Source organism: Monodelphis domestica, chromosome 7 (assembly GCF_027887165.1).
Source record: "Monodelphis domestica isolate mMonDom1 chromosome 7, mMonDom1.pri, whole genome shotgun sequence".
Lineage (NCBI taxonomy): Eukaryota > Metazoa > Chordata > Mammalia > Didelphimorphia > Didelphidae > Monodelphis > Monodelphis domestica.
The window spans coordinates 108,305,295-108,318,423 of NC_077233.1; the positions used below are offsets into that span (position 1 = coordinate 108,305,295).

At 37.1% G+C, this 13,129-nt stretch overlaps 1 long non-coding RNA gene across 1 annotated transcript; it reads left to right on the top strand.

Annotated features, from left to right (window-relative positions):
- The first annotated feature begins 8,056 nt into the window (after nt 1-8,056).
- LOC130455499 (uncharacterized) lies at nt 8,057-11,546 on the top strand. The gene is made up of 2 exons (XR_008913508.1): nt 8,057-9,338; nt 11,357-11,546. It is a non-coding gene; the product is annotated as an uncharacterized LOC130455499 (long non-coding RNA).
- The last annotated feature ends 1,583 nt before the right edge of the window (nt 11,547-13,129 follow it).

Consider the following 13,129-nt stretch of genomic DNA (forward strand, 5'->3'; position numbering starts at 1 on the left):
CAAGTGGAAACTCCTCTCCACTTTGAGGGAGCATCCCCATCAACTGACTTGGCCAAGACAAGCCTGGTGGCTGAGCATCTCTCTGCCCTTACCTAGACCAGTCCTTGAATGACAGACCCATTATCCTTCCCATTGTCCATACTCTGAGCCCCTCCATCTCTTTAAGATTTGGCACAGCTCCTTTTCTCCTGGCATGATCTTTGAGACCCTAAGCTTACTTCCACAACACAGTGAGCTATCAGGAAAAACTTGTGAAGGATTTAGTTGTATATGGGAGAAACATTTTTTTTTCATTTTAAATTCTCATCAATATATTTTTGGTTTAACATCACCTGAATTTCCAAGAATATGCCTCCCCATTTCCCTTCCCAGAAAGCTTTATTTGAGAGAGAAAGAGAGAGAGGGAGAGAGTTCAGCAAAGCCAAGCAACATTGCAACTGATTCTGAGAGCATAAAAAATATTGTATTCCTGAAGTTCCTTCACCTCTTCAAAAAAGCAAGAGAAATATATTCTCTCCTCTCTTCTTTGAGCCAAGCTTGAGAATTATATGTTAGTAAAAAGCATTTTTAAAAATGTTTTTTAAACAAAATAATAATTGGAACAGATTCCTTTTTTTTACAAAGGCCATTTCTTTTTTCAAATGTTTGACAGCCTTCTTTTTTAAAGTGCCTACCTATTCCTTAGCCTTCCAACAGAATCTGTGACTCATTAAAATTTATGGCAGTACTCAGAAGATTAATTTCTCATCCAGGGTTAGTAGTAGCAAGAGTACAAAAATGTACTCTTGTAGGAGGCACCAGGAAGGGTTTGAACATCTTTCCTTAAGCTTGAAGAAGAAGACATGTGGCAAATAAGCCTTCAAAATCATTCTACAAGGACTTGGGCTTTGATGTCATTAGATAATGCATTTTGTTTACTTGTTTCATAGCTCAAATGAGAGAATAACCAGGGCATCAGTTGAGATAATAGAAGTTTTTTCTACTGCGCTGTTCTGTGCTCTGACCAATCTAAGAATCTAAGGACTCTTTACTAGAAGGGGAACCATAAAGATCATCTGGTACTTTTTTTTTTTTAACCCTCACCTTCCAACTTAGAATCAATACTGTGTATTGGTTCTAAGGTAGAAGAGTGGTAAAGGCTAGGCATTCGGGTTAAATGACTTGCTCAGGATCACACATCTAGGAAGTGTCTGAGGCCAGATTTGACTTCAGGACCTCCTGTCTCTGGGCCTGGCTCTCAATCCACTGAGTCACCCAGCTTCCCCTTTATCTGATATTTTTATAGAAAAAGAAATGGAAATCCAGAGGGAGGAAGTGGTTTATCCAAAGTCACGTAGGTAGTAAACAGCAGAATCAGTATTTAAGAAGAAGGGGGAAGGAGGAAAAGAGGGAAGGAAGAGGAAAAAAAAGAAGAGAAAGAAAGAAAGAAAGAAAGAAAGAAAGAAAGAAAAGAAAGAAAGAAAGAAAGAAAGAAAGAAAGAAAGAAAGAAAGAAAGAGAAAGAAAGAAAGAAAGAAAGAGAAAGAAAGAGAGAAAGAAAGAAAGAAAGAAAGAGAGGAAGAAAGAAAGAAAGAAAGAAAAGAAAGAAAGAAAGAAAGAAAGAAAGAAAGAAGAAAGAAAGAAAGAAAGAAAGAAAGAAAGAAAGAAAGAAAGAAAGAAAGAAAAAAGAAAGAAAGAGAGGAAGAAAGAAAGAAAGAAAGAGAGAAAGAAAGAGAGAAAGAAAGAAAGAAAGAAAGAAAGAAAGAAAGAAAGAAAGAAAGAAAGAAAGAAAGAAAGAAGAAAGAAAGAAAGAAAGAAAGAAAGAAAGAAAGAAAGAAAGAAAGAAAGAAAGAAAGAAAGAAAGAAAGAAAAGAAAGAAAGAAAGAAAGAAAGAAGGAAGGAAGGAAGGAAGAAAGAAGAGAAGAAAGAAAGGAAGGAAGGAAGGAAGGAAGAAGAAGAAAGAAAGAAAGAAAGAAAGAAAGAAAGAAAGAAAGAAAGAAAGAAAGAAAGAAAGAAAGAAAGAAAGGAAAGAAAGAAAGAAAGAAAGAAAGAAAGAAAGAAAGAAAGAAGAAAGAAAGAAAGAAAGAAAGAAAGAAAGAAAGAAAGAAAGAAAGAGAGAGAGAGAAAGAGAGAGAGAGAGAGAGAAAGAGAGAAAGAGAGAAAGGGAGAAAGGAAGGAAGGAAGGAAGGAAGGAAGGAAGGAAGGAAGGGAGGGAGGGAGGAAGGGAGGAAGGGAGGGAGGGAGGGAGGAAGAAAATATCATATAAGCATAGACAAGCAAAACATATTCCTATGTTGGTCACATCCCAAAAATGCATTTCTTATCCTGCATATTGGTCATCATCTTTGGGTCATAAAGTGAGTATTCTTTATCAGTCTTTTGGAATCATGACTGTTCATTTAGTTCAAAGTTCTCAAATTTTTCAAAACTGCTTAATTTTTACAACATTAATATTATAGTATAAATTGTGCTTCTCTCATAATATCATGAATTCATGACAAATTTGGCCATTAAAATCTTCACTAAAACTCAGAGCCATTTTGATATGTTACTTGTGTGTCTGGTGTTTAAATTGGTACAAAAATGAACACATAATTCTGGAGACGAATCTCGGTCATAAGTGAATGTTTGCCAGGCAATAGATGATAGCTATTTTCATTTTAATTTACTTAATCAATGGCAAAGCAGTGACCCTTGGTTCTTAAAAGCTATGCCAAAGGAGCACAAATGCAGACTGATTTTTACCAAGCCAGAGAGACTGAATACTGATGTAGCAATGTTTTTATTTGTGAATCAAACTAACTCAGAGGGGAGAAGTTTATTTCCAAAAGCTTGTACATTAGGCAACTAAGTGGCATGGCAGAGAGAACACTGGCCTTGGAGTCAGGAAGATCTGAGTTTAAATCTTACCTCATACACTTAACTATAGTCAGTCTATAAGCTTTTATTAAATGTCTACTGTTGTAGGCACTGTGCTAAGCACTGGGGATTCCAAGGAAGGCAAAAGACAGTCTGCTATCAGGGAGCTCAGAGTTTAATGGGAGTTGCTAAGTGTGTGGCAAGTCACTTAAACTTGTTCATCCTTGTTTTGTGCATTGGTAAAATGAGGATGGTAGTCATACCTACCTCTTAGGGTAGTTGTAAAGATCAAATGAGAATAAAGTGTTTTTCCAACCTTAAGCTCCTATATTAAGTTAACTATTGAGGAAGTTACTAAACCTCCCATGCCCTCAGTTTTTCCATCTGTAAAATGGCTGGGCTAAATGGCCTTTGAGGTCCTTTCCACGCTAGATATGTGATCCTATGAGTTATTTTCAGCCTTGGAAAGGTCTATGAGGTCATCTACCAAGGCTTGGAGAAACTGTGATCTGTCTCTATAGGGGCTGTATCCTTACTGATGAAATCACAGATCTCCCAAATATTCAGGAATAGTGTTTCCTGTTGTGATGGGTGTTACTCCCGTTTTTTGTGTGTAAAGAAGCCAAGGATCAGAAAAGAACTTACCCAAAGTCAAAATACTGATTAAAAGTAGAGCTAAGAAAAAAAGACCAGATGTCTCCTATTTCCTAAACAGCCATATGTTCCATGTCCACAGGTGTCACAGAATAAGTTATTTAATCATCTTTCGGGATTGCAGAGAATATCTGGTCCAACCTCATCTTTTTACATATGAGCAAATCAAGACCCAGAAACATCAAGAAAATCAACGCCAGGGAATGGTTTAGTGACATGGGCAGGGCTTTAATCCAGGCTTTCTGACTCCTAGTCTTCTCTTGTCTCTGCCACATTGTTATAGATTGCTTTTGCACAACTTCCTCTAACGTTAGAACTCACATATTCTCCCCCTTTCTTTGTCTGTTTGCATTTTTCTAGGCTAGCTATGCTATAAACTTTGTGGAGAGAACCTGCCATGGCTTGCTGTCCCCTGGCATATAGCCAGGGTCATACTCATTCTATGATAAGGTATTAGAGCAGAAATTTTATAGAGGCAACCATGGGTTATTGAAGGCAATGCCAAGAGAGCACAAGCTCTGGCAGGTTCTATCAAACTGGAAGGACTTTGAGTAAAGGGATGTTGGCCTGTATGTATATCCCAAGACAAAGTTAGATTGTGTGTCTATCATCTGAGGACCAACCAAGCTGAATACAAATTGGTCACTAGAGAGCTGACACTAGGTGCTAAACTTGGGAGGTAAGGTGACTCATAAAATGGAGAAACCAAAATGGCCTTTGGTTCTGGGTGGTGTCCTTCTATGTTCACAGTGAAGGAAGTGATATGGTGTAAAAAAGGAGAAGGGCTTTAGGAAGGAAGAAAGAGGGAGGGAGGAAGGAAGAAAGGGAGGGAGGGAGGGAGGAAGAAAGGAAGGGAGGGAGGGAAAAAGAAAGGCTTTAAGAATCACATATACCCAAAGGGCTATAAAACTGTGCCTATCCTTTGATCCTGTAATATCACTACTGGGTTTGTATCCCAACAAGATCATTAAAAAGGGGAAAAGATCTATGTGTACAAAAATATTTATAGCAGCTCTTTTTGTGGTGGCAAAGAATTAGAAGTCAAGAGTATGTACATCAGTTGGGAAGTGGATGAACAAATTGTGGTAGATGTTGCTGATGGAATACTATTGTGCTATAAGAAATGATAAGCAAGATGATTTCAGAAAAAGCTGGAAAGATCTGCATGAACTGATGCAGAAAGAAATAAGCGTAATTGGGAGAACATCATACATAGTAACGGCAATATTGTATGATAATCATCTGTGAAAACTTGGATACTTTTAGCAATGCAACAACCTGGGTCAATCTTGAAAAACAGTCAGTAGAATAAATAGGTCAAAAGATCCTAGATCTTGCCTGGTAAATACTTGACGTTCTTGGGGAATTGAAAGACATAGCTACTGAGAACACCAATTCTGAACATGAGGTCATTTACAAAACTTTTTAGGGAAGAATAATGAAAGACTGCCAACAGCATCACCTCTCAAAATAGCAAAGAATAGTTGAGCATAATCAAAGCTTGGCATCAGACAATCCTAACCAAACATCATTCCAAGAGTGTGTATACATGAAAATAAACAAACAAAAAGATGTGGAAAATTTGCTGGGATTTTAATAATGAGTTCTTTTCATCACCAATGGCAATGGAACTACTACTTCCTAACCCAACTTATGAGGTAAAGAAATATTAAAAGCAAGTTTGACGATGAAGTTAGGGCAGTAATGGGCAACCTTTTGAGTATGGTGTGTCAAAATTCTCCAAAAAAAACAAGCATAACTTGGGTGGTGTGTCACTTCAAGAAAAAAAAAATTATTCTTGATATTTATAGTTTAAATAACAAAAATATATAATTTAATATATAACTATTTAATAAACCAAAAACTAATAATTAACTTACCTGCTTAGTGACTTTTGTTCATCTGTCAGTCGGTTTCTTTTGTTGGTCTTGATATTATTTAACTTTGTGTGGGGTGCTGAGAAGTAAGATAAGTGAGGGGGAGGGGGAATTCTTTAATTAACCTGCCTATTAGTGACTTTTTTGTTGCTGAATTTCATTGGCTAAATCTTCAATTGAAAGTTGGTACTTTGTACACTTCAAGTCCAAGTGTCTATCAGTAACATTTTTAAAAAATCTTTACCTTCTGTCTTAGAATCAATACTGAATATTGGCTCCACGTCAGAAGAATAATTAAAACTAGGCTGTGGGAGTTAACTTGCCAAGAGTCACACAGCTATTAGTATCTGAAACTAGATTTGAATGCAGAATCTCTCCTCTCAAAGCCTGAATCTCAATTCACTGAACCACACAGCTATCCCCTCCATCAGTAACTATTCATTTGAATGACTACTTTCTCATCTCTATAGAAGTCTTCATGAGAATGGTCTATACACACATTGATGGATTTCTTGGTGAAAACAGGTCAGAGATATTTAAAAAGATAAAAATTGATAAAGAAACCAAAACTCAGAAAAATTAGTGATTTAACCAAATTTGCAGAGCTAATAATCCAGGATTAGAACTCTAGAAGGCCTTCTGATAGTTAGTCCCTTGATCCTTCCAAGTACCTTATTAAATTTCACATGTTTGCTCATTCTTATGGTATCCTAGGCCCTTAAAGACTGCCATTACTAATGAAAGAGAGCTCCAAGAAGACTAGAACTCTTAAAGGCATAACAATAAGAAATTATATTTATAAAGCACTTTACTTGCATATAACTCTTCTGAACCCACAATAGTTTCATGAATTAAGTGCTATTGGCATTATTATCTCCATTTTACAGATGAAGACAGTGAGTTACACAAATAGGAGGCATATTTTGAACATAGGTCTTCTTGAATAGAAATCTATCACAATTTAATATACCACAGAAGGGTCATAGAGACCTCCTTACATTAGTTTCTACAGTTTTAAATGAAGTACAAATATATACACTAATTTCTTCAGAAATGTCCTTTTTAAAAATTTATTGTTATTATTTTTGGTTACAATAGAAATGTCCTTTTTAATAGGTACACATTCACAAAATTGCTCACTTAATCAGGTTTACTCATGCTTGGGTCTTTTTTGTACACACTCATGGTATAAACTGTTAAATGTTTTTCTTCCAATAATATTTTATCTATTTTTTCCCCAATTACATGTAGAAATATTTTTTAACATTTATTTTCTGGCATCTTTTAATCCCAATTCTTTCCCTCCTTCTGCTATCCTCCCCCCATGGCAAGTTATACATTACACATGTGCTATCATGCAATATATACTTTCATATTTGTCATGTAATAAAAGAAGATACATATAAGAAAAGACTAAGGAAATAAAGTGGAAAATGGTATGCTTTGATCTGCATTTAGACTCCATCAGTTCTTTCTACGATGGTGGATAGCATTTTTCATCATGAGCTCCTTGGAGTTGTCCTGGATTCTTCTTTTGCTAACATTAGTTGTCATTCACAGTTTATTATCATGTAATATTGTCATTACTGTATACAATGTTCTCTTGGTTCTGCTCATTTCACTTTGCATCAGTTCATATAAATCTTTTCAGGTTTTCCAGAAATCATCCTACTTATCATTTCTTATTGTATTCCATTACAATCATGTGTTCAGCCATTCCCCAATTGATGGGCATCCCTTCAGTTTTCAATTCTTTGAGAGCCACAAAAAGAGCTGCTATAAATATTTTTGTACAAATAGATCTTTTCCCCTTTTCTTTAATTTCTTTGGGATACAGACCTAGTAGTGATATTTCTAGGTCAAAGGGCATGCACGGTTTTCTAGCCCTTTGGGAATGGTTCCAAATTGCTCTCCAGAATGGTTATATCAGTTCACAACTCCTGCAACAGTGTATTAGTGTTCCAATTTTCCTACATCACTCCAATATTTATCATTTTGTTCTAGTAGCCAATTTCTGTGTGTGAGGGGGTACTTCAGAGTTGTTCTAGTTTGCATTAGAATGTTAAATCTTGAAAGGGTCATAAGTAACTCACCCTAAGACCCTTAGTGAGTCAACTGCAGAACTAGAACTTAAAATAGCTACCTAATTGCTAGTATAGTGTTCTTTCAATTATACTGTCATGATACAGTGCAAAATATGCAGGATCTTAAGTCAGAGGCCCTGAAGTCAAATTTTACTTCTTTGCTTTATACTGTCCTGTGAACTTGGGCAATCACCTGACCTCTCTGGGCCTTGTCATCTGTAAAATAAACAGACTGGACTCTTTGCCCTCTAAGATCCTTTCTATCTCTAAAATCTATAAAACTATGATTTCTCCTTTATACCATGTACCTTTCCTATATCTGCATGGATTCATTCACCTGGACTCTATATTCAGACCCAGAAAATTCATAGCCACTTCTAAATTATTTCCTTTTTAAATAAATTCTGTTGATGCTTTTTAAAAAAAAATAATCAATCACTTCTGGAAATGCTCTTTCTTCCATCTCTGCCCTTGAAATGAAATCTCCTTTGTAACCAAGAAAAACAGTTAAGCAGAAACAAGTGAACCTGCCAACAGGGTCAACATTCAGCCCTAGCAGTCTGTTCAGAAGGCTGCTGCTTCCCTGCCAGGAAGAAGTAAGTAGATTTTATTTATTTTATTTAATTTATTCTCTGGGAAGATTAATTGGTTTTTCAATTATTCAAACCACTTCCTTTTCAAGGATCTTTTCATTAACACTTTTATAGTCGATATATTGTTCTTTTAGTTTTGTTTATTTATTCATTGGATCATTCAAATCTCTCAATGTTTCCCTGAAGTCTTCATTTCCTACTGCACAATAGTATTCCACTACATTTATACACCACAATTTGATTAGCTGTTCTTCAGTCAATGGGTGAGGCAGCCAGGTGGCTCCGTGGAGAGAGTACTGGACTTGCTATCAGGAAGACATGAGTTCAAATTCAGCCTCAAACATATACTAGCTTGTGACCCTAGGCTAGTCACTTAACCTTTTTTTTTTTTTGCTTTAATCTAGTGGAGAACACTACTATTTTTGCCACTCCAATATTTTTACCATAAAAACCCTATGGATAGTATTGGCACCCTATGGTCCATGAAGCCACAGAGAGCTGGACATGCCTGAATAACAAGAAAATCAATAGGTACCCACTCCTCCCCCCCCCCCTTTCCCCCTAATTCTTTGCTGCCACAACAGTGCTATGTCATGGAATCATAGATTTAGAACTGGAAGGGAAATTAAGAGGTCAGTAAGCCCAACTCTAATTTTACAGAGGAAACACAGAGATAAATGTTCAGTGACTTGCTCATGGTCACACAGCTAGATGTTTTAAGATGAGTGTTATGCCTAGGTTTTCCACTGCAAGCCCTGTCTCCTCCATTACACCGCACACTGTTTCTGTTCTGGTCTTTGACCTCATTAAGGAAGATGCTCAGTAATGAGGTGAGCGGATTACACATATGCTTTCATAAACGGCACATAAGCACCGCCGTGTGCTAGACACACCCCGTTCATGGTGACCAGCCTGCCGACACTTGTACTTTCTGTTTGTGTATATATATACAAACCTACGTGCCCAAAGCTAAGGTTAAAAGCCCATGTACCTGGCGTGCCACAAATTCCAAAGGAGAAGAAAAGGGAGTGGAGCAGGGAGAAAGAGCGGGAAAGGGGGAAGGAGAGAAAAGGGAGAGAGAGGAAGTAGAGGAGAGACAGAGACAGAGACAGAGAGGGAGGGAGAGAGACAGAGAGACGGAGACCGACCGGGAGAGACCGAGAGAGTCAGAGAGAGAGAGCCTTCTCCAGGGAAATGCGCATAACATAACCCACTTAAAGTTAAAAGGGAATTCCGTCTTCAGGACTGTGGCCAGCCGAAGAACAAAGAGTCGCGTTACTGGCCTGACTAAAGGTATCATTAGCTTTTATTTCCTTCAGATTTATGATGACAGTTTTTCATCTCAAGTTGTGCGTAACATATTTTAATGCATGTTATAAACCTTTGTTCACACCAAAAGTCCCATTAAAAGAAAGCTGGGGTCAAGACACAAACTTCGGAAAGCCAGGAAATGGAAGTTTAAGGGGGAAAACAGTGGGGCCACAGGTCTCTGAATGCTTAGACCAGGGCAGTCCTATTAAAACAAGGAGTGCTCAGGACTGCAGAGAAAGTGAACAGTCCACGATAGAGTTGTGGGTAAAAGTCTAAGAATCTGAGGATTGGGAAGGACCCCAAGAGATCATCTGATTCGTTCCTCCTCCCCCGGCTTCAGGCAGATTTATAACGCAGCCAGCCAAGTCTCCAGTGATTTTGTCTCTCCAAGATCAGAAAGTTTCAAAGGTCCCCTTGCAGTGATTCCAAGGTTCAGTTACCCTCTTAAACAAGACATATGTTCAGGAGGTGCTGTGGGAAAAGTTCTAGACAAAGACTCAGGCTCCAGTCCTGGCTCTCCACCTAATAATCTCTAAGACCGGGAGCAAATCACTTGTTCTCTCTGACCCGCAGTCTCCTCCTCTATAAAATGAGGGGATTGGATTAGATGGTCACTAGGAACCAGTTCTGCTCTTGAGTCCTATGAATTCTTCAGAGGAATCCCTTTTTTCCACTTCTTTGAAGTGCCCTGGAGATGGATAATAGCTACTCAGAATAATACTTGACTTGTGTATTTAGACAACTCCCTTTAACCTTGCATTCCCTTCTCTCCAAATATATTTTACACATATCTTTAATAATAATCATGATAAATAGCATTTACGTGGTGCTTTTAGGTTTGCAAAATACTCTACAAATATTTTCTTATTTGATCCTAACAATAATACTAGGAGGAAGGTGCTATTATTATCCCTATTTTATAGAAGAGGAAACCGAGGCAAGAGAGTGGTTAAGTGATTTGCCCAAGATCAAAGAGCTAATAAGTGTCTGAGGACAGATTTTAATTTAGGTCTTCTTGATTCCAGACCCAGTGCTCTATCCATTGTGCTATATAACTGCATCTAGGATTCTACCAGGATCTGAACATTTGATTTTATTTTCCCAAATTTTATTTAATAGAATGTACATGTTATTGTATATTGCATTGATGCAATTGAATTCAACTCAACAAATTTTACCATATCACAGATTGAGGGTTACAGGGGACCTTAGAGACTATTATCTCATTTTATAGATTAAAAAAACTAGGGGGTGGCTCAGTGGATTGAGAGCCAGACCTAGAGATGGGCAGTCCTGGATTCAAGTCTGGCCTTAGGTACTTCCTAGCTGTGTGACCCTGGGTAAGTCACTTAACTCCCATTGCCTAGCCCATCTACACCGTATTGATTCTAAGATGGAAGGTAAGAGTTCTTAAAAAAAAGAAAGAAAAAGAAACTAAGTCACAAAGGTTTTTGCTTTTTAAAATCTTATCTTTGTCTTACTGGGCAATCAGGGTTAAGTGACTTGCTTAAGGTCACATAGCCAATAAATGTCAGAAGGAATCTAATTATAAGTGCAGTGCCTTATCACCTAGACCATAATGATTTCTAACATTTTCATAGAGTTTACAGTTTGAGAAAGCACTTTGCATATATTAGTATATTTAATCATTGTAAGGAAAGTCACTATAAAACTCTGTGAGGTAGGTATTTTATTAAGCAAATACTTTATGCAGCCTGATATGCTAAATCCTGGGGAGATCCAAAGTTGAGAGAAGTCACTGTCTCTCTTCTCATGCCAGTGACTATGCTTTACAGAGCTGAGCTCTTTGATATGTGTCACCTCCCCCAATTAGAGTGTGAGCTTGTAGTGAGAATAAATTTGTCATCTTGACATAATTGACTCCATTTTATTTTAGGTCACCATTTTGTGATGAAGTATTTTGATGTTTGTTTTTCATAACTTGTTTTTCAATATTAAGTATTATATAGCTTTAATTGTATGGTTGTCCTAAATTCCAGAGTTTGAAAGTCTTTTGGAGGAATTTTAGAAGAAGAAACTCATCAGCACCTCAAATCAAAAAGGCAAATTTTTTGAAGTGTGTGCCTGTGGAAACCACATGCTGTATCAAGAGATCCAGAATGAACTGAGCTGAAAGGAGTTGAACACATTTATTCATTTAATTAATAAATGAAAATTCTTATGCCAAGAGGGAATGCCCCCTAATTGGCTTTTTTGCCAATGTCTATTAATTATTGTTTTTGTTTTCTTTCTTTTTTATTTCCCTCTTTTTCCCAGGTTGCCATAATTTCTTCTTTAAAAGGGCAATGTTTTATACACCTTTAGTGGGAGAATCCTTAGAGATATACATTGATTATTTGAAATGATTCATTGGGGTGACTAGGCATGCTAATCTCCCAAGACCCTCAATTGAGGAGATTTCAACATGCTCATCTTCCACTAGAATCACAGGAGGGGGATTGTGAGAAGAGAATTTATATTTTGATTTGGTCAATCAGAGATTCAGACTTCCCTTCCATTTGTTTTGAATTTGGGTCACTCAGCAGCCAGGGAATTGATCCCACAGGCACTGCCCCCCCCCCAACCAGGTTAATTGAGGAATTATAATTGGTTCCTGAGGGGTGATGTAGGAGAGCTAGTGGGTGAAGGGAATGGCATATAAGGTGAGATCCAGCAAGAAGTTGTTTCTGAGTGAGATTCTGAGATAGGCTATGGGGTAATTCTTTACCTCCTTTCTATATTTCCCTCTCTAGTTATCTTTATCTTACTATAATAAAGCTATTAACAGTCTTGTGACTTGAGTTAATTTCTATAAGTGGGGAATACAACATTTTTTACTCTTATAATTTAGTCAAACCCATTCTAATCATTACAGTATATGTGTGGTATAGGTCAGTAGGCAAAATGTGTGTGTTCATAAGCAACCAATAAATACATGGGACTCCCAAATAGGACAGACCATTAGTGGGAAAATTTGGTAAAAATAAGCAAACAAAAAGTCCTTGTTACTAGCTTATACCATGAAGTACCAATTAAATTAATTGATAAACAAGTTAGAACACTGGCCAACAACTGAGACTTGGTTATAACCAACTAAGGGCCATATCTGGCGATAAGAAATCCACCCAAGACCCCAGTCTTTAGCTTACTCCTGAGTTTTGACTACTGTATAGAACTTCCCACTTTGCACTTGAGACTGAAACAATGCCTCTCTGTTCACTTGAGGGCTGTGATGACTGACTGATCAAGACTCAACATAACAGATAGCCATCTTGTAAGAAGGTACAAGGTCTTGGGCTAGGGAAAGAGAGAATCTCATCAGTGAAAATGGATATGAGCCATGCTTACTGTGAATCCCTAGGGAAACCAGATTGGTGGTTTGTTCCTAGTAAGATTGATATTTGAATTATCTAGTAGTTAACATAAATAAACTGATGTCCACATGTATTTAATTAATAAAGTTGGATTGCTAGTATTAAGAAGTATAAGTCTAATTAGTGTTTCCATCACACTAATTAGCATATGTAATGATAAATTAGGTCTATGCATGCACTATGAATCACACAACTCTTTGAGAGCAAGGACTGTAATAAAATTTCTATTTGTATCTATAACTCAGGACTTTATTTTTTTGTTGTTGATTGCCTAGAATTAAGAAAGCAATAAAGAAAATATTAATAATGTAGATTATTAAACTTAAAAGTGTGTCATGCATTCATCCCCATCCCCACCCCCCAAAAGCTGGTTGTTAAACATTTACCTATATACTTTTA